Genomic DNA, 27,678 nt, shown 5'->3' on the forward strand with positions numbered 1-27,678 from the left:
AACACCCAGGTATATTCAGGGTATCCCTTAAGTCAGGAACCATTGGTAAAATAAGTAATATACATGTTTGTTTATTTATTAAGGTGCCCAAGATGTCTAAGAAAGGAAGGACGGATCCAGATAATTCTATTCGAAGGAATTTGAGGTCAGAGGGAGGTATTGAGGAATTTAAAGGATTGCATCAAATCTGCCTAGCGATAACACACAGCTGTGTGGTATATTTACTGGTACGTGCAATTGGGCAGCTGGTGCAAGGACATATTTCCATACATCTTAGCCTGTCATACCCAAGTATTTTTGAGTCAAGTAGTCTGTCGCTGAGCTACAGGTCCTTGAGGTTAACTAACTTGAGCTTGAGGAAGATGATGATTTTCCTCAGATCAACTTGTTACGTGATCATTAAGTTATGGATAAAAAATTTTTTTTAGCTTGTTACGTTGGAAGACTTTAGATACGGCGTGGGAGGTCGCATGCTAAGTGTGGCGCTGCGTTAAGGTTTATGGTAGCTTTTTATCACTACATTAAGATCTTTACTCGCTGTGGGGATACAATGTAAGCGAAAGTCGTAACGTTATAATGAAAGCCAAATGTTTTCTTGAACAACTGCCTCGAGAGATGCGCTCGAGACATATGGACGACGAATAGCGGAGGATGTTGCAGGAGCATTATTCTCAGCAACAATGGGATGTCCTCAATTTCGTCTTATTTTCTCGTCTTCCTCTTCTTTTCTTCGTCTTCGTCGTAATTTACGTTTACCTTGAAGATAACCCTTTCTGATTAATATAAGAAAAAACTTGTTCACTAGAAGTGGGTGATGGGTGGGTGGAGAAGCAGGACTGCTTTTCACCACCCAATAGTCTGAGGTACTAGACAAAGCAGCGTCGACTGTGGGCTTACAGCACCACAAAGCAACATTCGTTCACCTGGCTTACAAAACAACGTTGACTGAACTTACAACACAAAAGAACAACGTTCATTGTAGTTTTACAGCACAAGAGAGCAACGTTCACTGTGAACTAACAACACTGTGGGCTTCAGAACAGTGAACTTATCACAGTTTCCCATCTTCCAGTAAAGTGACCAGACTATAAGCTTCAGACATTTTCCAACACCTTTGTGTTGTTTTCATGTTCACACTCAGTGGCTGAACAAATATCCTGTGCATTCGCAATAGAACACCCGTAGGAAGATTCATGAAGCCTTGGCTTGTTGCTATGTTCTCAACCTACAGTGAACGAGATGGTAACTTCACGAACAAGATGGCGATCGCACGAATATTAAAACGGTGATTACACGAATATGGAGACGGTGACCTTACGGACAGCGAAATGGTTTCTTTATTTATTTTACTTGTTTACAAGGCTTCGTGTCTACACGGTACCTAAAGAATGTCTCTGAGTCGAGGTTTTTCTGCGAAGCATGACCTGAGAATCCTCTGTGAAGCTTGAGAGACTGCGAAGCTTCTTAAGGCAAGCTTCCTGGTAGCTCTTGGTGCAGTTTCTAATGATCCATGGAAGATGTGTGAGGACTGACCAGAACAGGTGTGTGAGGGGTGTCCAGGGCAGGTGTGTGATGGGTGTCCAGGGAAGGTGTGCGAGTGACCAGGGGAGGTGTGGGGCTCCAGCAGATAAACGCTCTCAATACGGGAAACAAAAATATCAACAATGACTCTGAACTACGTATTGAAAGAATTCCGCAAGTCAGCTAGACATTTGAGCGGCCCTTGTCCTCCTACTCCTCCTCCTCCTTCCAAAATTCCTCCACCCCTCTCCTCATCTTCCGTCTTTACCACTCCCTCCTATCCTTTCATCCAGTGTGTTCGACACCTCTATTATATAATTCCACCACATCGTACTAGTATCCACTTTTCTTCAACCATGGACAGCACAAACCTCCACCTTCCTTCACCACACATCCACAAGCCTCGACCTTCCTGCACTACACATCCACAAGCCTCGACCTTCCTGCACCACACATCCACAAGCCTCCACCTTCCTGCACCACACATCCACAAGCCTCCACCTTCCTGCACTACATATCCACAAGCCTCCACCTTCCTGCACCACACATCCACAAGCCTCCACCTTCCTGCACTACACATCCACAAGCCTCCACTGCACATCCACAAGCATCCACCTTCCTGCACCACACATCCACAAGCCTCCACCTTCCTGCACCACACATCCACAAGCCTCCACCTTCCTGCACCACACATCCACAAGCCTCCACCTTCCTGCACCACACATCCACAAGCCTGCACCTTCCTGCACTACACATCCACAAGCCTCCACCTTCCTGCACCACACATCCACAAGCCTCCACCTTCCTGCACTGCACATCCACAGGCCTCCACCTTCCTGCACCACACATGGCATCCAATATGCTCCTCTGACAATATCCAAAATCATTCTTACCGAAAGTTTTATTTCCTGAACATGTCTGGGTGTTCGCCAGGTACCTTTGTGCGTCTTTAAAAGTTAACTCAAAACAGATCAGACACACTGGAATGGTCAGCACAAGTGTCACTCTTTAAAAGTTAACAAAGCAAATGTCACTCTTGGATGCTTAATACAAGTGTCACTCCTGGAAAGTTAACTCTGAAAGCATCAGACTTTATAAAATTAACTGCTCTTTGTGGGCTACGCTCAGAGTTCCTGTATTTATTACTGAGTCTCAGACTCAGAGTATGACTGTCTGTCTGTCTGTCTGTCTCTCTCACACGCACACACACACGCACACACACGCACACACACACACGCACACACACACACACACCCGTGTGGTCTAGTGGCTAGGTACATGGCCTTCACCCACGAGATCCCGGTTCGATTCCCGGCACGGGAATGCCTTTCTAGTAGCGGCCAGTGAAGAGGCGGGGCCAGGAGCTGTGACTCAACCCCTGCAACCACAACTAGATGAGTACACACACACACACACATTATATATATATATATATATATATATATATATATATATATATATATATATATATATATATATATATATATATATATATATATATAATAGCACTTACCATAGCCACTATTACCAGATTCAAATGACTGCCATATAATCCCTTCAAAATACGCGATTACAACTCTTTACCGTTCAGTCATAGTTTACTATCCCTTCTCTCCCTCGCCCAGTGCTCTTCTACTCCCTCCTAACCGTACTCTTCCATAACTTCCTCTTTTCCTCCTCTTCTTCCTTCCTTCCTTCCACGTAAGGATTCGATTATAGTTCCTCACTTTATTTTACAGTTTAAATACAAACTTTTCCTAACGATGTTTTTATTTGGGTTAATTTAAAGGAAACTTATTTAGAATTAAACAATAAACATACAGGAAACCTGGCTGAGTTGGAGCCAGCTGTGAGATAGAGATTTCATTTAGTCTCTTGTGATTGAAGTCCATATCTTGTGAGAACCTGTTGCAGGTAATTTAGTTGAGGAACGAATGATCGCTGTCGGAGTGATGTTCTTGAGACGGGTACCGAGTGAAGCTGATGGCTTTCCGTCTTGAGGTATAATAGCTGGATGTTCATGAAACTGGGTCAGGTGGGAGACCCCTTGGAACATCTCTTCACATCTCTCCGGTATTGATGGATGTGCTAAAGATCCAGCTCTTACTCTGTCTTTCCTTTTTTCCTTTGGCATCTCCTTCCCTTTCCTTTATCTCTCTCCCATTCCTGTCTTCCCTCTTCACTGCATCTCTGCCTCTACCAGCTTCCACACCCTTCCGGCACTCCTCTCTAGCCTCCCTCACACCATCCATTTATTCTCTCTAGCTAACTACACACTTCACCTCCTCCCCTTCCTATCTACATAACAAAATGGCTCACTTTATTGACCCTGAACTTCGTACCAACACTCCCTTCGCATTCATTTATCTCTTTCTCTCTCCCTCTCTCCTTCTCCCTCCCTCCCTCTCTCTCCCCTCTCTTTTTTTACAAAGGGTTTTACAAGGTTAGGGTTCCTAACTTTATTTACAAGCTAAGAGTTACCACATACATCAGCTCATTTAAAAGCCTTTTTATTAAAATATACATAAATAGGGAACAGGATGAAGCTGGAGCCATGTGTGGGACAACGATTTCATTTGGTCAATTGTCTATATTTTATTGATGTCCTTATGCTGTACAAACATGTTCCAGACTCGATTCATCCTAGGAAGAAATGATCTCAGGTGAAGCGATGTTCTGGAGAAGGCCACACCCAGAGTGTAATCTTGTTGTTTACAACTGACTTTTCGCTGTCCTCGAAGTGGGGCCAAATGTAGTACTTTGATAATATTGGCCTTGTATATAACAGTAAAGCCACCAACATCTCTCCGGCATTGAAGGCTCTGCTGAAATGACAGATCTGTCCAGGCAAGAGATGACTCGTCATGCTCTTTTCTCTATTCTGTCAAGAAGTCGCAGATGAGATGGGGGGGGAGCAGGCAATCCAATTAAGTGAAGAATACTCAAGGCGTGAGCGTACTTGTGCCTCGTACATCTAAGTGCTGTAGGCACTTAGATGTTGCAAGATTTACAACGTGGCGCTTCATAGTCAGTTTAGAGTGTCAAGTTTCACCCCAAGGATATTTTTCTTCATTCTCAGGTACCCACACATTCCCATTTATTCTTACCGAGGCTCCAGCATTACCATTATGGTGCCTAGAGACCATCATCAGTGTTTTCTCAGGAGCAAATGTGAACTTCCATCGTTTTCCCCAGGCTGATATAGCTGTCAGTTGGTAACTTATGTAGCTTTGACCAATTGGCATTTCCTCTCTTGGATAAGTATATGTCAGAGTACAATCGTCTGCATATGCATGAGATTCTGGGAAGAGTTCAAGGTCACTGAAAATATTCCGTAACAATGGCCCAAGCACACTTCCCTGTGGAACACTTGCACCAGTAGTGTCTTACTGGCTCTGTTCCTTGAAGGTAATCACTGAGGAGACATAGTGCAGAGCTGGCGACTGCTAGAGTTGGCGACTCCTTGCAGTTTTGCCAAGAGAGACTGATGCCATACTAGGTCGAAAGCACCAGCAATGTCCAGTGCGGCTCCACAGCTGACCTTGGATTCATCCAGTGGCTAGTGCTACACTGTGCAGAAGTTCAACAGCAGATCAGCAGCAGGGTGACCTTTTCTTAAGCCATATTAACGGCCACAAGCAATCGAGTGGTAGTCGAAAAACGCTGTCATGTGCAGTGAAATTATTTCAAGAATCTTACCAATGATTGACAGAATTGACACTGGTTTACTTCTCTCTCTCTCTCTCTCTCTCTCTCTCCTTCCTATCGGATGAATCTTTGCCTGGTCACCCAGGCTATTCCTGCTGATAGTACAAAAGAACTATCAAGACTGATAAATTCGCTTTAAGCCAATAAATATTGCAGCAGACCACACTAGAAAATACCCCACCTTATATTCACAAATAACAAGGATCTTCTACGGAAAATAGCAGTTTTGAATAGAGTAAACCTGAGCCACAATCACACTGACATTCAAGCCTTACACGCTGGACTTGAGCAGCCCAGAAAAAACAATCATGAGAGTGTACGCGACAAACTCAACTTCAATAATAAACACATTTAACTGGGATTAAATAAATCGTAATGTTACTGATATATGTTGGGAAGAGGGTACGAGTAAGAAAAGTTTAAACAAGTGTCTGGAGAAGATGAAGTCAGACTTATTTCACTAAGAAACGAGAGAAGTCAGAAAGAGAAACCTTTCTCCACTGCAGCCAAAAATGAAGAATCTGAAACTTTCTGAAGAACGACTAGAAATTTTAGTTAAAGAAGTGGAAAATATGGAGCTTAAACTGAATGCTTCTTCATACGGAATTCAGGAGAGAGCAAAAATGAACCAGAAAACTGAATGTGGTCCAAAATACATCATCTTTTTTGCAAAATCCAGGATATAAACACAGCTAGAACTGGCCGTACACACAGCAAACCTTTATTAAAATTGTCGTTTCCCTCAGTGAGAACTTTATCAAGTAACTTGATAAGTTTTAAGTAAATGAAACGTATCTTTGATTTAATACCTTTCGACTATCTACTTATCTTCGTTTTAAAGACTGCAAAAGTTTTGACAAAAATGAATATGGCGTAAAAAGAAAAACTGCTCCCCAAGAAAGAGAATATTTAGCTTCAGGTGCCAGATTAACCAGGTTGTGATTGATATGTGGGGCAGCGGGCTTCCACAGGCAAGAGCCTGGTTGACCCGGCAAGCACCAGACGAGCCTGACCCATGGCCGGGCTCCGAGAGTAGTAAGACTCCGGAAACTCACTGAAGGTATATCAAGGGTAAATATATATCGCAAAATAGGTAGATAAATTTTTAACTTTAAAAACCGGACCGAAAAAATAACTGTAAACAATGTAAGAACAGAGGCTTCCCTAGTTAAAAATTATCTTCCACCAGAACAGTGATTGCCCAAATTATCTTTTAAAAATTCTTATATCTGACACACATTCGAATGATAGCACTGGATCATACTTTGTCGACAATACTAGAATTATTATGAGAATAACATATCTAAGTCGATGTAAAGCAAGTCTTCCAGTTGGCTACGGAAAACAGTACGAAGTTCAACGAGAACAAATTTTATTTACTCAGCTATGGAAAATGGAAGAATTAAAAAGTGAAATCGGATATAAAATATATTAATACATTTAAATACTCATGAGAGTAGAAAAGAAACCTAGGAGACTTGAGAGTAATGATGGAAGATCCTACATTCAAAGGTCACAACAGTGTTACTAAAGGTCACAAGTGTTACTAGTCCAAGGTCACAACAGTGCTACTAGTCCAAGGTCACAACAGTGCTACTAGTCCAAGGTCACAACAGTGCTACTAGTCCAAGGTCACAACAGTGCTACTAGTCCAAGGTCACAACAGTGCTACTAGTCCAAGGTCACAACAGTGCTACTAGTCCAAGGTCACAACAGTGCTACTAGTCCAGGGTCACAACAGTGCTACTAGTCCAGGGTCACAACAGTGCTACTAGTCCAAGGTCACAACAGTGCTACTAGTCCAGGGTCACAACAGTGCTACTAGTCCAGGGTCACAACAGTGCTACTAGTCCAAGGTCACAACAGTGCTACTAGTCCAGGGTCACAACAGTGCTACTAGTCCAAGGTCACAACAGTGCTACTAATCCAAGGTCACAACAGTGCTACTAGTCCAAGGTCACAACAGTGCTACTAGTCCAAGGTCACAACAGTGCTACTAGTCCAAGGCCACAACAGTGCTACTAGTCCAAGGCCACAACAGTGCTACTAGTCCAAGGCCACAACAGTGCTACTAGTCCAAGGCCACAACAGTGCTACTAGTCCAAGGCCACAACAGTGCTACTAGTCCAAGGCCACAACAGTGCTACTAGTCCAAGGCCACAACAGTGCTACTAGTCCAAGGTCACAACAGTGCTACTAGTCCAAGGTCACAACAGTGCTACTAGTCCAAGGCCACAACAGTGCTACTAGTCCAAGGCCACAACAGTGCTACTAGTCCAAGGTCACAACAGTGCTACTAGTCCAAGGTCACAACAGTGCTACTAGTCCAAGGTCACAACAGTGCTACTAGTCCAAGGCCACAACAGTGCTACTAGTCCAAGGCCACAACAGTGCTACTAGTCCAAGGTCACAACAGTGCTACTAGTCCAAGGTCACAACAGTGCTACTAGTCCAAGGCCACAACAGTGCTACTAGTCCAAGGCCACAACAGTGCTACTAGTCCAAGGTCACAACAGTGCTACTAGTCCAAGGTCACAACAGTGCTACTAGTCCAAGGTCACAACAGTGCTACTAGTCCAAGGTCACAACAGTGCTACTAGTCCAAGGCCACAACAGTGCTACTAGTCCAAGGCCACAACAGTTTTACTATCGCAATTGCATGGAAAATGATAGGCTGGATAAACACCATCAAAAACGAGAGATGCCAAGCCAATGATGATGCTTCACTGCACTTGTACTCTCGACACTGAAATTACAAACCTGGAGAATGTACAGAGCTCCAGCTGCCCATATCATTTCAAACACCAAGATTATTTTTAGCGCCTGAAGTTCCTTAGAATTAATTCCATGGAACACAAGACAGAAAGGTACATCGTGATAAATTCCTGGAAAATACTGGAGCACTTGGTTCAAAACAAACATTACTCCCTACGAGAGCAAGAGGCTCGGCAGATGTTCATCATTGCGCTCCCTTGTAAAACAGGTGTGTAATAAAGACACAGATAACTCAATAAGTGTGAAGGGCATAAGATTTTTCAACACTCTCCCTTCACCTGAAAGGGGAATTACCACCAGACCCCTGACTCTCTTCAACAGGAAATTTAATAATAAGTTCCCGGAATCGATTCTTGATCAGCCGAGCAGTGGTGCCTTGCCACTAGAAATAAAAGCCTGACTGACAGGTAATCAACCAGGAAACCTGGTCCGAGACCTGGTTGCAGGGGCGATGATCTCCCCGGAATCTATACTAGGTAAACGGCTGTCTATCTCCTCCCTACCCCTTCTATATGTCTCTTTCACCTTCGCTCTTTTCCCCCCATCTCTGTCTTTACCGTATCTCTCTCCCCGTAAACCTCTTTTCCCCGTCTCTCTCTCTCACACCCTCCCTCTCGGCAACACGAAATAACCCTATAAACTCCGGGGAGGGAGATGGAATACAAACGTGGTGAAAAGTTTCTTGGCTTACAGCCAGAGAACACAAGAATACATTAATGCTTTGTAGTGCTGATTTTGATAAACGTAAAATCTAAACTTTTTAAGTGTACATCCAACGGCTCAGCACAAGTCCGTTGCAGAAACATTTGCAAAATATATATTTTAACTTGCAAATACAAGAATCTGTGCTACATAACCATAAATGTAATGGTAGTATAGGCGAAAATTAATAAAGACGGCGGACCCTCAGTCGGCCCCGTCTCGTCTCTCTCACCAGCATTAAATTTTCATTTATTGACTTTCAGATATGTTATAATTGGTTTATTAAGACTTCTAGACAACGCTCTTAACCTAATTACACCTAACATTACCAAGGTTAGATATGAATTTTGGTGATAAGAAATGGCTCAAAAATTGTTTTGAGAAAACTGACTGTTTATAAACAATCGGAGTTACGACTGTTGCTCAGTAAGATGAGTTGAATTAGAGCCACACACTAGTTCATAATATAAGCTAATTTTTATTAAACATTTTAATAATAATAGTTTTGGTGTTTGTGGAAAGTACAATATTTGCAAATATGCTTTATTATCATGAGCTTAACTGTCCAAACTAAAGAAGGGTAACTAGACAGTACGTTAATTTTTCTAACTCATAAAAATGATACAAGCGATTAGGATTTGAGCTGTCTCTCCAATGTTCCTGGTCCCACTGTGTATGACGACCTTCCACCTCCTCTCAACCTCTACTAATATCCCCTTCAACACCACCATTCCATTTATCATAATAATTGATCAACAAGTCATGACCTCTACGTGACTGACTCTTATCACTTAATGCAATCTCTTTCTGTTCTATTTCCTTATTAACCTTTTTTTTTTCTTTCGCAAGTACAGTCACTTCTATCCATTATCCATCAGCTCTTCCCTCACCCCCCACCTCCCGCTTCCTCACACTCTTGTGCTCTCTCTCTTCCCTCATTCTCTCTCCCTTCTAATCTACCTACCAGTTACTGATTCCAGGTGTCATCGCCCCCGAGGCCCGACCCCAGTCCAGGCCTCCTGGATGAAGGTCTAATGAATCAGACTGACACTCAAGCAGTCCAAGGTAGATACAACAGCCCGGCTGATCAGAGACTAACTCTGAAAATTTATCTATCTCTCTCTTGATGACAATTAATAACTTGCTGATAATATACACTACGTGTGAAGGGAGGGTGTTAAAAGTCTTGGACATTAAACTTATCGAGTTATCTTTTGTTGTTCTCAATGCCTCTCTGCATTTCACGCACTGTCTGGCGAGCCGCCTGTTTCTCTCGTAAGGAGTAATTCCAGCTTGCAGTTCCGGAACTAGCCCCATTTGGTTATTTTTCGGAGAGTGTTGAGGGAGAGTTGCGAGTTAGCAGCCGAGAGGGTAGACCTTACGACTATCACGGCACAGCATACACAACATAGCATATAATAAAAGAAATATATCTGGCAGTGAACGTGGCACTGAATATATCACAGGAGTACATCAGCCACATAATTTCGGCAGCCTGTACGAGGCTATCGAATATCAAACTCTTTAGTACCCTTACTAAAGATTTCTAAAGGATTTCTACACACAATATGTCAGCACCATCAAGCAAATTCAGGTGAAAAATGGTTTGAAGCTTCGTAATCAAACTGATAACAGAACTAAAGGATGTCAACGCTTTAGCATTTACTCCTTTTACAACCCCATTTATAAAAATGTAAAACAACCGTGGTGACATCACACATTCTTACTTTTACTGGAAAATAATCCCTATTTCTCCTATGTACCCTAAGATTTGTTATAAGAAGAGTGAGCCGGACTAGAGACAATGAACCAGAAGACTCTGTAAGAGGACTAGTGACGAAATGGTTAAGACAAACAAGATGCTAAGAAATAATAACATTGCAGATAGGGACAGTGTTTTTGAAATGCGTGAACCACGAGCAGGGAAATACAAGTAGAAACTAAAAATACACAAGAAACAAAGATAACGAGAGGTGCCTTTTCACCGGAGGTGGAAGTACAGGTGGTTAGCCTCTATACACAATCTTCGGGATAAATACAAAAGATTTCAGAAAGCCTGAAACCAATAATACCTGCCAACGAAGCTTAAGAGGCAGGGCCAGGAGCCAGGCCTCAACCCATGCAAGCACAAACTGTATTGCGACGAGGGTGGACAAGGGAGCAGAGGAGAAGAAAAGAGCAAGATGGGAGGATAGGAAAGGCAAAAGAGGGGAGAAGGGAAAAGGCAAAGGAAGGAAAAAAAGGCAGGGGAGAAAAGGGGCAAAAATGAGTACAGAGGCAAAAGAATAAGAGGGGGAAAAGAAGAGGGGAGGGGGAATAGGAGAGGCGCAACAAGAGGAGAGGCGGGTCAAAAAAGAGATGCAATCAAAGAAAAGAAGGGCAAAGGAGGAGAGAAGAGAAGGAGAAAGACAAAGATGGAAGAGGAAAAGGAGTTGAGATAAGAGGGATGGATAGAAAATTCATGGATAAGGTTGTGACGAAGAGTCTAGAGGAAGCAGCAAAGGACAAGCATTAAGAACAAATAGAAGAGGAAGCGGGGCAGTAGAGAAACGGGCATAGAGGAATTAGTGGGGCAGATTAAAGGGGAAAGGGGCAGAGGAAAGAGAAAGCGAGGCAGCCGATTAGGGGATAAGAAGAAGAGAAGGGAATAAGGATGGGGTACAAAGAAAGAAGTAAGAACATAAGAGGAAAAAATGAGAATTGGAAAGGAAGAGGAAATGGGTGATAAGACATAAGAGTGAAGAAGAAGAGCAGAGGATGAAAGAGATGTTAAAGGAATGAATGATGGAGGAAGAGTGCATTCAGGCGCGTCAAGATCCGCATCTACCAGAACTTCTAAATACCCACCTCACTTTTATCAGGCGATGAACATCATACGGCTGTTGGGTAAATATAGAGGAGCAGCAAGCAAGAGTAACGCTAGCTAGACGACGACCCGGGGGAAGGTGCCAGCAATAACACGCCTGACACTTTACAACGTCAGATAAGCATCAAGACGTAACTAGTCACACCTTCCAAGATTTGCGTCTTTCTCAGCGCATCTTTTTTTTTTTTTTTTTTTTTTTACTTAGGGTCTCAGAACGAGTATGGTTTGGAATGTGTTTCTTCTAATCCACAATAGGCGAAATGATTTAGAATTTGAAGAAATATTTCTAACAGATCACGTCTAGAGGCAATAAATTTCTCCGTTATAGGCAGGGAGGGTCCTGAGACTGGCGGTGCGGGAAATGAGCTTCTGCTGGTGGTGAGGATGCTGCATCTAGTGGTGAGGATGCTGCATCCAGTGGCGAAGATGGTGTTGGCGCTACTGGTGAGGATATTGGTGGTGTTAGTACTGGAGGTGAGGATACTGCATCTAGTGGTCATCATGCTGGTGGCGCAACTGATGTTGGTGCAGCTGGCGGTGATACTGGTGGTACAGCTGTCGGTGATGGTAGTGGTGCAGCTGGTAGTGTTGGTGGTGGTGCAGCTGGTAGTGTTGGTGGTGGTGCAGCTGGTAGTGTTGGTGGTGGTGCAGCTGGTAGTGTTGGTGGTGGTGCAGCTGGTAGTGTTGGTGGTGGTAATGGTGCAGGTGGCGGCGATGCTGTTGGTGTTAGTGATGTTCTTACTAACACGATAAATGTGTTGGCCATAAAGGTATTTACCCAGACCGAGGTGACGTTTGCGAGCAGTAGCGCCGCTACTGAGAACATTTACACGAGAGACCCTCAACACGGATTTTATTGATCGTAAACACGCAACCTACCTCCAGGGAATACAAAAAATCTTCATTATTAGAACTGCGCAGTGAACTGTGTCTGGTGTGCACTGTGTAGTGAACTGTCTGGTGTGCACTGTGTAGTGAACGGTGTCTAGTGAACACTGCGCAGTGAATTGTCTGGTGCGCAGTGAATTGTGTCTGGTGTGCACTGTGTAGTGAACGGTGTCTAGTAAGCACTGCACAATGAACGGCTCTGATGCACACTATGCATGTAGACGCGATCACGGTGAAATGTATTATATTCACGGGACAGCACTAAACCCGTAGGGGTCATGCAGCGCCCTGGAGAATGAAAAGCAATTAGTGTTAATACGAAGAAGAGAAAGGTAGCTCCAAGACATTGGATCATGAGTCCTTCACCAGCACCAAGGCACCCTCCCCCCCTCACCTCCCCAACACCATTCACCTTATAGTTCCCTAAATAACCTCGGGGAATTAGGGATTTTTGACCCTAAAGAGTACACACACTAAGGTCGGTTTTAACGCCTGAAGAACCTGTTGTTGGAATGAGAGAAATTTTCATCTTAAAGGCTAGAGGTACTAAGGCACTTAATGACCCTTACGAGTTTATCGCTTAAATTTAAAATAATAACAGAGGCACTAAGGTCGGTTACAAAGCCTGGAGAACCTGCCACAGAAATCCTTATCTAGTGTAACTAAACCCAAAAAGAATCTAGAAACTAGAATCTTAACCTCAGAGAAAAACTTAACCTTAATTTTGCAGCTGGCGCAGCTGGTCAACCTTGAATGGAATACCTGATGATGTCCTCACTGCCCTACCGAAGTCTCCCAGCTCAGACTAACACATTTCAACACTTTGTGACATCTTACTAGATGATATCAGAAACACTACAGGAACAAGTGTAGAGGTGTTCCAGAGGAAACTCGACAAGTACCTCCGCCTAGTGTCGGAGCCACCAGACTATGATGGATATGTGGACCAGCGGGCCGCCAGCAGTGACAGTCTGGCTGATCAGGCAAACACCAGACAAGCCTGGCCCAGGACCAAGCAGCGGAGTAGGTAAACTCTCGACACCCACAGAAGATATGTCAATGGTAAGGTAACGTATCGTGCGTGATGGAATGTAACAGAGAAACAGTACTGTCCCCACTATGTAACTATCATAACAGAGCAGCACATCAGCAGTTTGATAAAATATTACTACTTACAATGAAGATTAGTTTCATATTATAGGAGCACCGGCTTTATTACAAGGCGTTGACTTTATTACAGGGGCATTAGCTTTATCTTCGATATACCGTTTTAACTTTTCTCAACCTCAGTATCGTCTGTACATCTTAGGAAAGGCTATGCATACTGTACTCAATTTATAGAGTACTAGTACTAGTGCTGTACTCAAAATATGATACTAAAATTATTCGTAGTCCACTGTATTTTACTGCAAATAAAATTACAGTTATTAATTTTGAGGGAAAAAAATAGTTGTGAGAGTTAAGAGTTACTTGCTAGTTACAGACGAAGTATAAAGCCCGAAAACCACTTATTACGCAGCAAGATCCCACACGGATTTAGCGCTTTATTGGAAAATAAAAAGAATGTTAGCTAGGAAAGGCAAACGCTCTAACCTACACCAACCTTTGTACGTGTACATGTTGCCACCATGACGGTGGTGGCCACATGTACAGTGAACATTTCATAGTCTCCGTTATGGGGTTTTTATCTCACGTATACCAAAGTGAAAGGAAGAAAGTCAGGACACCAGACCAGATATTTCCTCTAGGGGCGCAGCTAACATGGACGTCAGCTGAAACTTTTTTCAGGTCGGGCTGAAAGGGAGGGAGGGCGAGGCAAGGGTATAGGCAGGCCATCACATTTTTTTATTATTGGCCTAGCACATGCCTGATGAAGAAAGTGGGCAGCAACTGACCCTGATTGTCCCCTCCTGTAGGTAAACCTCTACGATACCTAATTATATATTTTTTCGCGACTATGAATTAACGTACATGTCCATACATCAACAACAAAGTAACAACGGCAATACTAGCAGATTACCGGAAGATTACTGCAGTCTAGCATCTTAATAAAGCACCATTTCACCCACGTTCTCTTTTCAATAAACATTAGCTAAGTGGTGTTAATAAAAAAGTGAATAATTACGTGCCTCAAAAAACTTACTTAAAAAAAAGAACACCGGAAATAGACAAATGATTCATGAAAACACAATACTTTCTGTGAGGAGACGGAGGTGACAGGTCAACGTGGCCTCATTCCATCCAACGCTCAACCTGTCATAAGCCCACACTGAGTGTTTAGTCAAACTCACTCCCGTGGGAAAGCGATGTTAACGAGGCAGCAAAACGCTGGCTCTGTGGTGTGTGTGGTTTCCTCAGTTTCCAGTTTTCTGGTCCATTTTCAAAACATGATATTCGTGACGCAATTTTTTAATTCGTTTGCAATCATTTATATTTGGGTAACATAAAATATATATATGGTATTTTGAGAAGTAAGTTCAGTTGCACAATGGCTCACATCCATAAGAACCAAAGTTCGAATCCTAGGAGAGCGAAGACGTATATAAGCGTCGATCATCCTGCCTGTGCCTCAGATTCTTCAAGACTATGGTGCTAGTAGTCCGAGGGACTGATTGCCTCATCTTTCACTGTCTTCTCTACATAATTCTGCAAGGTTGAGGGACTGATTACCCCATCTTCGATAGTCTTCCGCATATGTCTCTGTATTGTGTTGATAAAGTCACTGGTTGATGAAACTTCTACACCGTAAAGATAACCAAGTGTTGCACATGTCTGATTTTTCAACTTGTCGATACTGTATACCATTGATCTATAGACTCCTTATACCTGCTGCTCCTGTTTACCTAGAAGTAACCCTCGACTTAGTCGACTGGTGTGGATCGCATTCACAACAGTCGGCCCAACTGAAATAAACCGACACTTGACCGTCTTAGATTATACGAAGTTAACAACCCTCCTGGGTTAGTTATGTTAAAAAAACGTCTTCTATAGAACAACGCAAGGTTGTGACACAGGAGGTGGTTAGCAAGCTTCAGACGTGACGCCCGTGTGGGCCAGAGCAACTCATTGATCATCCCGTGCTGTCGTCAGATCTCCCTGTCCCTCGTCAACGAGAAACATGATCTATCACCAACAGCTGCTAATTACCCGGCTTACCAACTGAGCACTAAGGTCTGTAATGATCAACTGCCTGTCCCTTAACTAGGTCCTGACTTCACAGTGGGCGGTGTCCATATAGGATGGGGGGTATGGTTACCTGGAGTTACCTGTAGTGGCTACCGGAGGTCACCGCTTCCGAGGTCCAGTCCCAGACCAGTACTCGTGGTGGCTAGTTTGATCGATGAAGCTATCAGTGTCCGCAGCACGCAGTCCACTGTACACACCATAACCCAGTTGATCAAGAACTGTTTTTAGAAATCTGTCGAGTTCCCTCTCGACTACAGCTAGGAGTTTGTTGCTAATCCCCCTCATGCATGAAGGATGTTGTAATAATGTTGGTAGAATTACCAACAATATGTTAGGTAAAAGGGCACAAGTGCAACTAATGTGACAATTTATAGTGGCAGCGTTTCGCTCTCCAGGAACTTTATCAAGCTTGATAAAGCTCCTGGAGAGCGAAACGTTGCCACAATAAAATGTCACATTAGTTGCACTTATATCCTTTTACCTAACATGAAGGATGTTGAAGAGTCACTTATGGAGCTCTCTCTATAAACTCGTCGCTCCCCTGCTTGTTGCTGGAGATATTCTGCACCGTCTGCCAAGCTTCTTGTGTTCATAAGTAGCAATTTCGGGGAGAAGGTTTGGGACTAATCCTTCCAAAATCTTCCAGATGTAGATTATGATGCATTTCCTCGCTTACAGTCTAAGGAGAATAGTTCCAGGGACTCCAAACGCTCCCAGTATTTTAAGTGATTGAGTTTATACGAACTGTGAAGGTTCTCTGTACACTGGGTATAGGATGGGCCATGGTCGAAATGCTGGTGTTCTGTTTATCAGGAACCAGGACAAGTGTTTCTTAACGAGGATCTTTGTCAAATAATAACTCGTAACTGAAAAATGAATCCGCTGTTTGCCCCAACTACATTTTACACTGTTATACAACAGATGATCACTACCTACCTAGTAGTGTCCTAAGATGAGATCTTTATGGATATCCAAAACATGTATATAGGAACATTTATTATAGTATATTTAATAAAACTTCTAAAATTAAGGCGACCGTTATACAGATAACCCGAACATAAGAGAATGAAACTTACGACGATGTTTCATTCCCCCATGTGCGGGTTATTTATGTATTGTTCCAGTCACGGTATTGTGCCATTTTTATTCTTTTGGGCAGTGCAGCCAAAATGCCCTCGGTTCATTTCCGCATGCTTGAACCTTCGAGGAAATCGTAATATTATTCTCGTTTACCTGCCTAGTATGGGTCAACAGGCCTTCTGCAGTGTTCCTAATTTCTTATGTTCCTTATGTTTATGTCAGATTTGTTTAAGTTGGGATAATACATGTATATAACTTGTATTTCCGTATAATTACCAGACCAAATAAAAAAGAGTGGATTTCGTTTGCCAGCGATGGGGGCGCACATCGAAATTTTTATCGTGATTATATGCACGCACAGAAAAAAAAAATGTAGGACAGATAGTACAATGACTGGTTCTTTATCAGTACAACTTTGAAACCTATTTCATTGTAAACATTGAAAAACACACTCAGATGTACAAATACATCTCAGACGTACAACCGGCTAGCCCTCAACATCTCGGATGTACAACTGGCAAGCCATCAAGATCTTAGGTCTTCTGCGTATAACAAATGGAGGCCTTAACACCGGTACCACACCCAACATAAACCCCGGCACTAAACGATGCCTACAGATGTCTCCCCAATAAACCTCTTGAGTACAGACAATAACTCATTTAGATACAGTTACTAAGCACATAAAAACGCAACAAAGAAAACGAGGAGTACTTGTGTATTGTTTAAGTCTTGCTCTCAAGTTTATCCATGTCAAGTAAATTTGTTTTACATTTCTTGCCAAAGCTCGAAAAGAATATACGTGAACTTTAGCATTAAGAAAAGGTTACGTCGTATCTAACTTCCCAACATGAAGCTGTGTATGAGAAACGTTAAAGAAATAATCAGAAAGGTGGTGGGAATATTACCAGAAAACGGCAAGAGGTGAAAGTGATTACATCAAACAAAAATAAAGTGAAATTGTTACCAGAACAAATAAGAGAGTTAATCACAGCTAACCACACCTTCAGGGAATACTCAAACTTTATTAAATAAACAATTACAAAATTTAATTAAATTTCTCTTAAAGGTTTATATTATTAATTGTAAAACAAGAGGAAAAGATTTATGACCTCGGCCTCGGTGTATCTGGAGAAGAGCAGAGTGCAGATGCAACAGCTTGGTAGATCAACAGTCATATAAGTCAAGGCTGGAACACATGCCTTATGAAGGCACAAGGAAGAACACTCGAAACCCTCTTCAGGTATGACCCAGGTAATTTAATACAGTCGTAAATCCCCCAAGTCCTTGAGCAACACAATGTGAAGGATGTGAAGCAACGAGAGAGGGGGAAGGGGGAGAGGTTAGGGAGAGAGAGAGAGAGAGAGAGAGAGAGAGAGAGAGAGAGAGAGAGAGAGAGAGAGAGAGAGAGAGAGAGAGAGAGAGAGAGAGAGAGAGAGAGAGAGAGAGAGAGAGAGAGAGAGAGAGGAGAGAGAGAGAGCGCTGTTTCAACCATCCTTTTATACACAATGTTTTTTGGATGAAAACTTTCCAGAAAAGTACAAAAAAAAATCATTAATGTTAAAATATAGTCCAGGAACCATACAATACGTGAACACTGGACCATACGTTTAATATACTTTCAATACAACTGTGTATCCGAAGAAGTATTTTTAAAAGCAATAAAAAAGGTTTCAAACTTATACATAACCTTTCTCGGGAAGAATGGGAAACTACTGAGCGGTTTGTTTCTTTTCCGCGTTATACAGCACGCAACATACAGCATCACATAACATACATCATACAGGCGCACACAACATACATCATTCAGCATCATACAACACTGAATGAAACTCGCAAAACACAGCATGTTACAGAGCATCGAACACAACATACAACACATATCAAACATGTGTAAACACAATATACAGCATCGAACAACAAATATCACACAACATGCATCATATAACAAAGCATACAACATACATCGTAAAATATAACGTACAACGCTTCATATAGCGAACCACCAACAAAGGTAAGTGACACTTATCTGACCTCGAGGCTCCTCTCCAAACTTTGTTGACGTAAATACTACATATGAATTATGATGCCAGTTTAAGAGACGCGTGAGTTTCCCTGTCTCCTAATATCATGAGTATTTTTTCCCTTATAATCTACCTTGTCCATAATTACTATCGCATTTGCTTTGTCTGCTTTCATAAGGTGAAGTCCGGGATCTTTCCTTATTTATGGTATAACTTAACAAATCTTTGAGAACAACAGAGTTGTATAAGTATGAGCTTTGCTCAGACCTCTACAACTCTATTGTCCTCAAAGATTCGTTAAATTATACCATGAATTAAGAAAAGATAATAGACTTCACCTTACGAAAGCAGAGAAAGCAAATGCGATAGTAATTATGGAAAAGGTAGATTATAGGGGAAAAATAACATATCAGATAACAGGGGAACTGACGTGCCTCGGCGTACAACACTGAAGCCACAGCAACAGACAAACTGACAGCCAAAATCCGTTACAATCGCATAACCATAGAATGACGCACAACAGGGAGAGAACATACAACACACACAGACAGCCTCAGTCACTGTCATGGCCTACCATGACATACCTGTGACCGGTTTCGAGATATTTTCTTTCCTTGCTCTGGTCTGGGGCCAAATTTTTTTGCCTCTTCAACTAGTCTGTTGCTGTTGACGGCCAGTTTCCTCTTGAAAATTGTACATTTGTTCCGGCAGTATTTCTGAAATCTGCTGGCAGCAGACTGAATAGCCTTGGACCACGGATGTTAGTACAGTGTTGTTACTGTGCCCACGGCGCCCCTGCTTTTTACTGGGTCTATTTTACAGTTATTCTCATATCTCTCATTCCAGTACATTGTTACAATAGTTTATATATTTGTGATTAGGACCTCCAGTATCTTCTCATCGCTCCCGAGAGTACATTCTTAGCTCTTGGAGGTGTTTCAAGTAATTCTGATGCTTTATCGACTTCATGTAGGCTATAAGCCATCTCTACCTTTTCCAGCCCTGATATCTGTCTTAAATGGAACCATCAACACCGAACAATATTCTAAACTATAGAGCAAATGTGATTTAACAGCGATCCCAATGACATTTCTCTTATTTTATAAGTTATAATTATCCACCTTCTCATCTGCTGACTTTCGCGACATTTGCCTTTTTGATGCTCTCTAAATGGGTCATCTGACATTATCATTGAAAGTTTTCTTATACGTGATTTTAGTAATATGAAATGATCCTCTTATGACATATGTCCAATGATCCTTCTATGTTCTTCATTCTTTTCATATCTCAGTAGTTGAAATTTGTCACCAGTGAACATCATGTTATTTTTTTATCAAGTGTAAGATTGTGTTGATATCTGCAGATTTTTAGTGTCTTGTGCCATGACAACTTTCATGTACATTTTGGCATCGTCCGCAAATGATGTGAAGCTGTGGCTAGTGTTTATATCTATGTTTGCTATGATGCTGAGAAATTATAAAGACTACAGCTATTAACAAATGAACATCAATATAGAAGTGAGAATTTGTAAATAGTATAAAAAACATGGATGTAGGGATTAGCTAATACCAACATCATCACTGAAGACAGAAACTAATTGTGCAAGAATATCAAACCCTCAAAATGGTATTCAGGAACAAGGAATCATTCGGTATGCTGCACACAACATGTTAGGCCCATCACTGTGAGGAATATCTCAGGGCCGCACCTCCAGAGTCTGCAAAAGGCTCCCACTTATAAGGTGGGTAATCCGAGTTAGACTAGTCGACCCTATCAAAACCCTGGTTGGTCCGAGTCACGCGGGTGGACATCACAGGCGCCAAGGCTGCATGTTCGGGTCCTCTTTTTTTTTTTCAGAGCATTTGAAATCTACGAATATCACAACTTCCATTTTAAGTTGCATTTACTTCAGCATCCCCACAACTTCTCTCCTCTAGTTCCAGGCCTTCCTTCTTCCACTCCCGCTGTACCCAAATCCCTCCATCGAACTCTCCCCAAAGTATTGCCTCTTGTTGTCGGTGAAGCAGTGAGGAGAAGAAGATGGTGAACATGAGAAAGCTAGAACCCCCTCTCCTTTCTTCTTCCTGACCTAAAGTCATAAAAGCCTCCCGCCGGCCTATTCTACCTCTTCCTACCAACAATCCAGGTGATATCCAGCTCCCTATACACCAGACAACTACTTCAGAAGCCTTTTCCTGCTTCTGTCATCTCTGTTTTCAATATATGGCCCCACAGTAGAATCACCACCAAATCAAGCATGTGCAGAAATTTAAAATACTCGAAGTTTGTGACCAGACTAGTTCTAGGGCAGAAGGATTATGATCATTATATTTATTTGGAAACGTTAGACCCATAAGGGTTACACAACGTCTGAGAAATGGGAGGTAATCAAGTTAATTTCAAGGAAAGGGAGAGCAACCCATCGCCGATATCAAGGATCGACCCTGAAGGAAGAGATGAGAAGAATGCACTACAAGAGAAGGTTAAAAGAACCAAATTTGACGATCTTGGAAGAGAGAGAAACTAGGCAAGATATAATTACGGCGTACATAATATTAAGAAGTGAGAGGCAAACACGAAGATGAGATACAAGGATGTTATAAAATAATTCTTTAGTGTTTTGGTGGTAGAAAAGACAGTTTCTGATCAGCCAGACTGTGTTGACTGTGAACTCCATACGGCTAATACCAACAGCCTGGTTTATCCGGCCATCAACCAAGAGGCCTGGTCTGGGAAGGAACCGCGGGGAGGTGACCCCCGAAATCACCTCCAGGTAACCTTTAGAAACCAGTTTTGAAGGCTCTTCTAAACTCGCAGCTCAGCCTGAAGCCAGGCTTCCTTGTTAGCTGTCTAGTTAAACAGGCTGTTGCTGCTAAGTCGCCCTCAGGTCATGCACTCAGACATGTACACACGCGTGTATGAACGCACGCAGGCACATGATAGCGCAAGCATATGCGAACGCATGCACAAAAGTACTCCTTTAACGTGAGCAGAGTGAACAAGTGTAATACATTAGAAAGTTAGGTCTTGTCTTGCAGGAAAACTCTATACATAATTATTCAGTAATTAAGAAAGAATCAAAGAAGATTGATTAGAACTACTCATAGATGGAGAAAATGACGCTGAGAGGAGTGGATGCAGCTACTGCATGAGCGAAACAGTAGCGTGGTGTCCACTACATGTGTCACTCCAAGCACCAAACGAGCCAGGCTCAAGGCCGGGCTCTGGTAGTAGAAAAACTCTGGACACTCATCAGAATTAAAGGTTGTTGGTATTTACACACTATCATGCTCTATTACAACACCTGTCACGTCGACTCTTAGTATCTGTCAACACAAATAGGTAGGTATAAATAAAGAATAAGCACGCGCGCGTAAGCTTGTATAAATAATCTGCAAATATTTAAGAACAAATATTTGAAAACTTAACAATTTTGCAAATAACAGCCGCATTGACAACTAGTGAAACTAGGTGGCAAATGACGCGGACAACGCACTCACCGTTCAACACTCTCTCTCTAGCAAACATCTGAACTCTTGCGAGGTCGTGCAAGCTCACAGCGGGAGCCAAGACTGCTTAAAATAACTAACATTATTGGTGCAACAAGCAAGAAATAACTATATATACGAAAAGCACAATTCTTCTGATTATCTTACCTGTGACCAGTTTCGAGAGCTCTACTCATCAAGCCTGGCCAGAAGAACATGACAATTACTTACAAACAATCCCTGACTAGCGGAGAGAGATCTGACACTATATTCAAGGCAGATACTTGAAGGCCAGATACCAAATCTTTCATAATTTACTGGAAAGTTGCAGGTGGAAGTGTAAACCACACCCAGTGAAAGGCAGAGACGCCATGGGCACAACCACATTGTTGTCCACTATTCAACCTGTTACCAGCAGATATCAGAAATACTGAATGAATAAATGTTCTAGAGGACTTCAAGAGGGGTATTGATGGCTACCTCCGCCAAGTGTTACATAGACACTTTTCTAACATATGGAGAATCATTATCGAGGAAACATTTCGCCAAGTGGTTTCTTCAGTCTGGTACAGAGATGAATTGTTTTCATAATAATGATTCCCAAAATATTGCAGAAAGTGTCTAATTCTTCAACTTGTCGGTTTTCTAAACCATTTACATTATACAGTGTTACATTAACCAGCAGGCCCCAATGGTATCAGCTTGACTGAACAGGAAATCAACAAGGAAGCTTGACCCTAGGACAGGCTGAGAGGATAAAAAGAAACCTCAAAATCATATGCTCGTATACACAGGACAGGCAACGTGCACAACACTGGCTACGTCACAATGCGTATGGCGAAGACCTGCAAACACTAACAATCCGATTGACCAGACCCGTGAGGTGTCTGGGAATCACGCGATCCCAGGAGCAGACACTGGGTAGATAATTTCTTATAGCAGCCACGTAATTCTTGCCACTTTCACATTATAACGTCAGAAAAATCACCTAAATAACTTTTGCAACTCGTGCACATTCCATTAACATCAAATTGATAAAAGTACAGAATTTATGTTTTTAAATACAACTCATCTTTTACTGGCAAAGCTGAAACGTAAAAATCTGCCTCAAACTTTTATGAGGATTGATTTAATTGATCAAAGGCTTATGTTTGTATACACCAGTACTTGGCCGCCCTTGTGCAACTCTGGTATTAGGTTTGATCCGGAAAGTTTGTAATTTCATTATCGTTTGTTTGGGAGTTGTTAATATGTGACAAGGAACGGAGGAGCCGGGAAATGGCGGGAATGAATGAAAGGTGGCGGGAAAAGAGGTAAAGTGGCGGGAACAAGTGGACCTTGGGGAAACTAGAGGTAAAAATAGTGAAGAAATTTGAAAAGGTTGCTGGAGCAAGTAGAAAATTGTTAGCAAGTTGAGTAAAGCTGCCTAAGAGAAAACTTGCGGAAAATATAACCCTGCATCAAAAGAAAAGAAAATTGTTGGAGAGAACATAGTGCAGGCAACGAGCCACAACAACTGCTCCAGGCAAACTGAGAAAAAAAAGATGGCGTGCAAGTTTCGCCGAGGTGGACACAAATGTGCATTAATCTCGTGCTTGTGTTTTCTGCCAGCGAGTAAATTAGTGGTTTCTAATGGCGCACAACATAACTGTTACCCAATCATGAATAAACTTTTGGGAATCTCTCCGCTGCATCAGGCAATGTCCAGACGACATCTCCTGCGGGCATAATTACTGCTTCTCACCAGCTGAGCAAGTCAACACACCACGGTATAAACCGGTTTTGTCTCCGGTATTAACTCAACCTCAATACCTGCATATGTAATAATAATTCCAGTTTTATTTAGTTTAAATAATTATCATCACGGACTTTTAAGTTCTGTCACCATTTTTTTCTGGTGGAAATCAAACGCAGACACTCTTGAAGGGTTTCAGCACAGAAAATTATAGGGTATGAATAACAGCACGACTCTAACCGAGTGTTTAACCAGGAAAACACTTGTTCCCAGTCATGCCACGAGCACTCCAGCTAGTCGAGTGTTTAATAAAGAAACACTCGCTTGTCTTGTCATGCCATGAGGCGTTCGGCAGTGAAATGTTTAATAAGATTATACTTCTCTCTTGTCACGCCACGAACACTGTCTATAGCTGGGTGCTCAATAAACACCTGTTTCTCATGTCATAAGGCTACTGACAGTGTGTTTAATAAAGTTATGACTGTTCTTCCTTATCATATCATGGCACGAGAGTTGTCGGTACCAGTGTGTTTTCCAAGGAGCAAGTGCGCACGAGTCACGACTTGTGCCAAAGATGTTCGATTCTGCATGATTCCTTTCTCCTTCATGACTGCCTGAAATTTCAGTTTGAATGACATAATATATTATATATATATATATATATATATATATATATATATATATATATATATATATATATATATATATATATATATATATATATATATATATATTGTCCTTCAATGGTGGGTACAACATCTAGTTTGGCGGGATGCACCACTGTTAAGGATTGTGTGGTCTAAAGCGTCATACGTTTTTTCTCACCATGAGGCGGACCAAAACAGCATGGGTTCGGCTCCTTGGCTAGTGCAGTGTTGTTAGTGATCAATACTACTTGTTCCGTGAGTACAATGATATACTGCTTGTTGAGCTAGTACACAAACAGGGAGTAGAATGAAATTAGCTCAGAGGCGTCCACACCACCGTATGTCCTTCGATGGTGGGTACAACATCTAGCTTGGCTGGATGCACCATTATTAAGGATTGTGTGGTCTAGTGGTCTAAAGAGTCATGCGTTTTCTCTCACCATGAGGCCGGCCAAAACAGCATGGTTTCGACTCCTTGGCTAGTGCATTGTTAAATCAATATATATATATATATATATATATATATATATATATATATATATATATATATATATATATATATATATATATATATGTAACACACTCACCAAAGTAGGGTGACCCCCCCCAAAAAAAAAAGAAGAAACACTTTCACCATTATTCCATCCCTGTCTTGCCAGAGGCGCGTCGATACTGCAGTTCAAAACTGCAACATATCCCCACCCCTCCTTCCGAGTGCTGGCACGGGTACTTCCCACCTTAGGACTCAAGTCTGGCTAACTGGTTTCCCTGAATCCCTTCATAAATGTTACCTTGCTCACACTCCAACATCACGTCAAGTCATAAAAGTCACTTTCTCCATTCACTGCTAACACGCTCATACATGCTTACTGGATGTCTAAGCCCCTCGCATATAAAACCTCCTTAACCCCCCTCCCTACAACCTTTGCTAGGAAAACCCCTACCCCGCCTTCCCTTCACTACAGATTTATACGCCCTCCAAGTAATCCTATTTTCCTTCATCCTCTCTAATGTCCGAACCACCTCAACCCTCTTCAGCCCTCTGGATAATACTTTTAGTAACCTCGCACCTCCTCCTAATCTCCAAACAACGAATTCTCTGCATAATCACACCACACATTGCCCTCACACACATCTCCACTGCCTCAAGCTTCCTTGCTGCAACATTCACAACAAATGTCTCGCACTCATATGAGTGTTAGTGCCACTATTGCTCTCATACATTCCACTTTTTCCTTCCATGGATAACTTTGTCTCCAATAATGCCTCAGTGCACAACTTACTTTTTTTTTCCTAGTCAATTTTATGGTAAAACTCGTCTTCCAAAGACCTAAATTTTTCCTACCCTCATCACCTTGCTGTTTCCTATGTTCACTTTCAATTTCCTTCTTTAACACACCTTCAAAAATTCGTTCACCAACCTTTGCAGTTTCTCTTCAGAATCTCTTAGAAGCACCGTGTCATCGGCAAAAAGCAACTGTGTCAACCCCCACACTGTATTAAGATTCTTTAGTATTCAGTCAGTCATGAGTTCAGACTTTCTTGCTGACTGCTTGATCAACCAAACTACTGCTGCTAGAGGTCCACTGGTCTACACAGCAATCACAATCTGGCTGATCAGAGACTGGTGTACCAGTGGGCTCATGAAAACGTTGGGATGAAGTAGTTTTTTAAATATTGTAATTCAACAATGAGCTATGAAAACAAATTATCGTTTAATTTGATTAAACAATTACTGTACAAAATAGTTTTGGGGGAACAACCGTATCGTTCACAAATCCAGTGAATATGGCAACTCCTGGTTGGCGAGACTCGTGGCCTACGTCGCCAAGTTTAATCCCCGCACTCCTTCCACCCACCCAAAGACAGACACACAGACACCACACAACAGGCCAAGTGTCTATCGAAAAGTGCCTTCGATAACTAATAACTACTAGTACTACTACTATTACTACCAACACCACCTAGTACTACTACTATTACTACCAACACCACCTAACAGTTAACACAGTCACAAGACAGCAAGCGTCGGGGCCTCGTGCCCCGTTATGAAAGCCCAGCTCCAACCTGGGGTTAATAACTTCACGCTGACACACGCGCACCACCCAGTAACAGTAAGAGTCATCAACCCTCACCTGCCCCCGTGGCCATCATGACGTACGGTATCATCGTCACCACCTCGAGAAACAACCTAGTCAACAGTCACAACAAACCATTTCCTTCCAACTATATCACGGAAAGAAAACTAGGATTTACTATACAATGAGTTTAATACCATTATTATGCACCTCATACCTGGGACTAGACCCCCAAAATTTTTGATTGTTAACAAGTTACAGTGTTATGGAACTATTAACAACTTTCAACTAGTTTATGAACTAGCAACAATAGTAATGAATAGTTTACACAGGTAAGAATAGTCACTGTGACTTTTGTGATTATGGGTGATGTAGGAGGTACGGTATCAACACTCTTCACATTATATATAAAATAGTATAACAGATGAAATGCTACTCAGTATGTGTTATTTTACGTGGTGTTTATACTGTACCGCTTATTATGAATAATTGTCAACTACTACTATTACTAACTAGTAGTGTCACGTGACTAAGGCTTGGCAAGGGACCCCCTGCTTATAAATCGTCCTAGGACATGTATATACTACAAAAGTATTGCACTATTAACACTAGTACTACTACTATCACCACCAACCTCTTACCCCTCACTCTTCCCGACCTCTTCTGGTCTTGTGTGTATTTTCTCGTTCAGTTGTAACTTGATCCAGGAAGGACCTAATCGTCGTCTTAAAGTTTACTCTGTTTTTTTTTTCATTTGTTCCAGCCATGGTACTGTGATTCTATATTGCTTAAAGGGAAGAAAAGGAAGGGAAATACATACCTATGGGAGAGAAAGGAAGATAACTAGGAAAGGGATAGGTAGATAATTAAGAAGGGAAGAGAGCTAAGGATGGACAATAGGGAAGGGAAAGGAAGAAGAGGAAGGAAGGGAAAACATGGAAGGGAAAGAGAAAATGGAAAACCACAGAAGAATGCATCACGGG

This window comes from Cherax quadricarinatus, chromosome 52 (genome assembly GCF_038502225.1).
Source record: "Cherax quadricarinatus isolate ZL_2023a chromosome 52, ASM3850222v1, whole genome shotgun sequence".
Lineage (NCBI taxonomy): Eukaryota > Metazoa > Arthropoda > Malacostraca > Decapoda > Parastacidae > Cherax > Cherax quadricarinatus.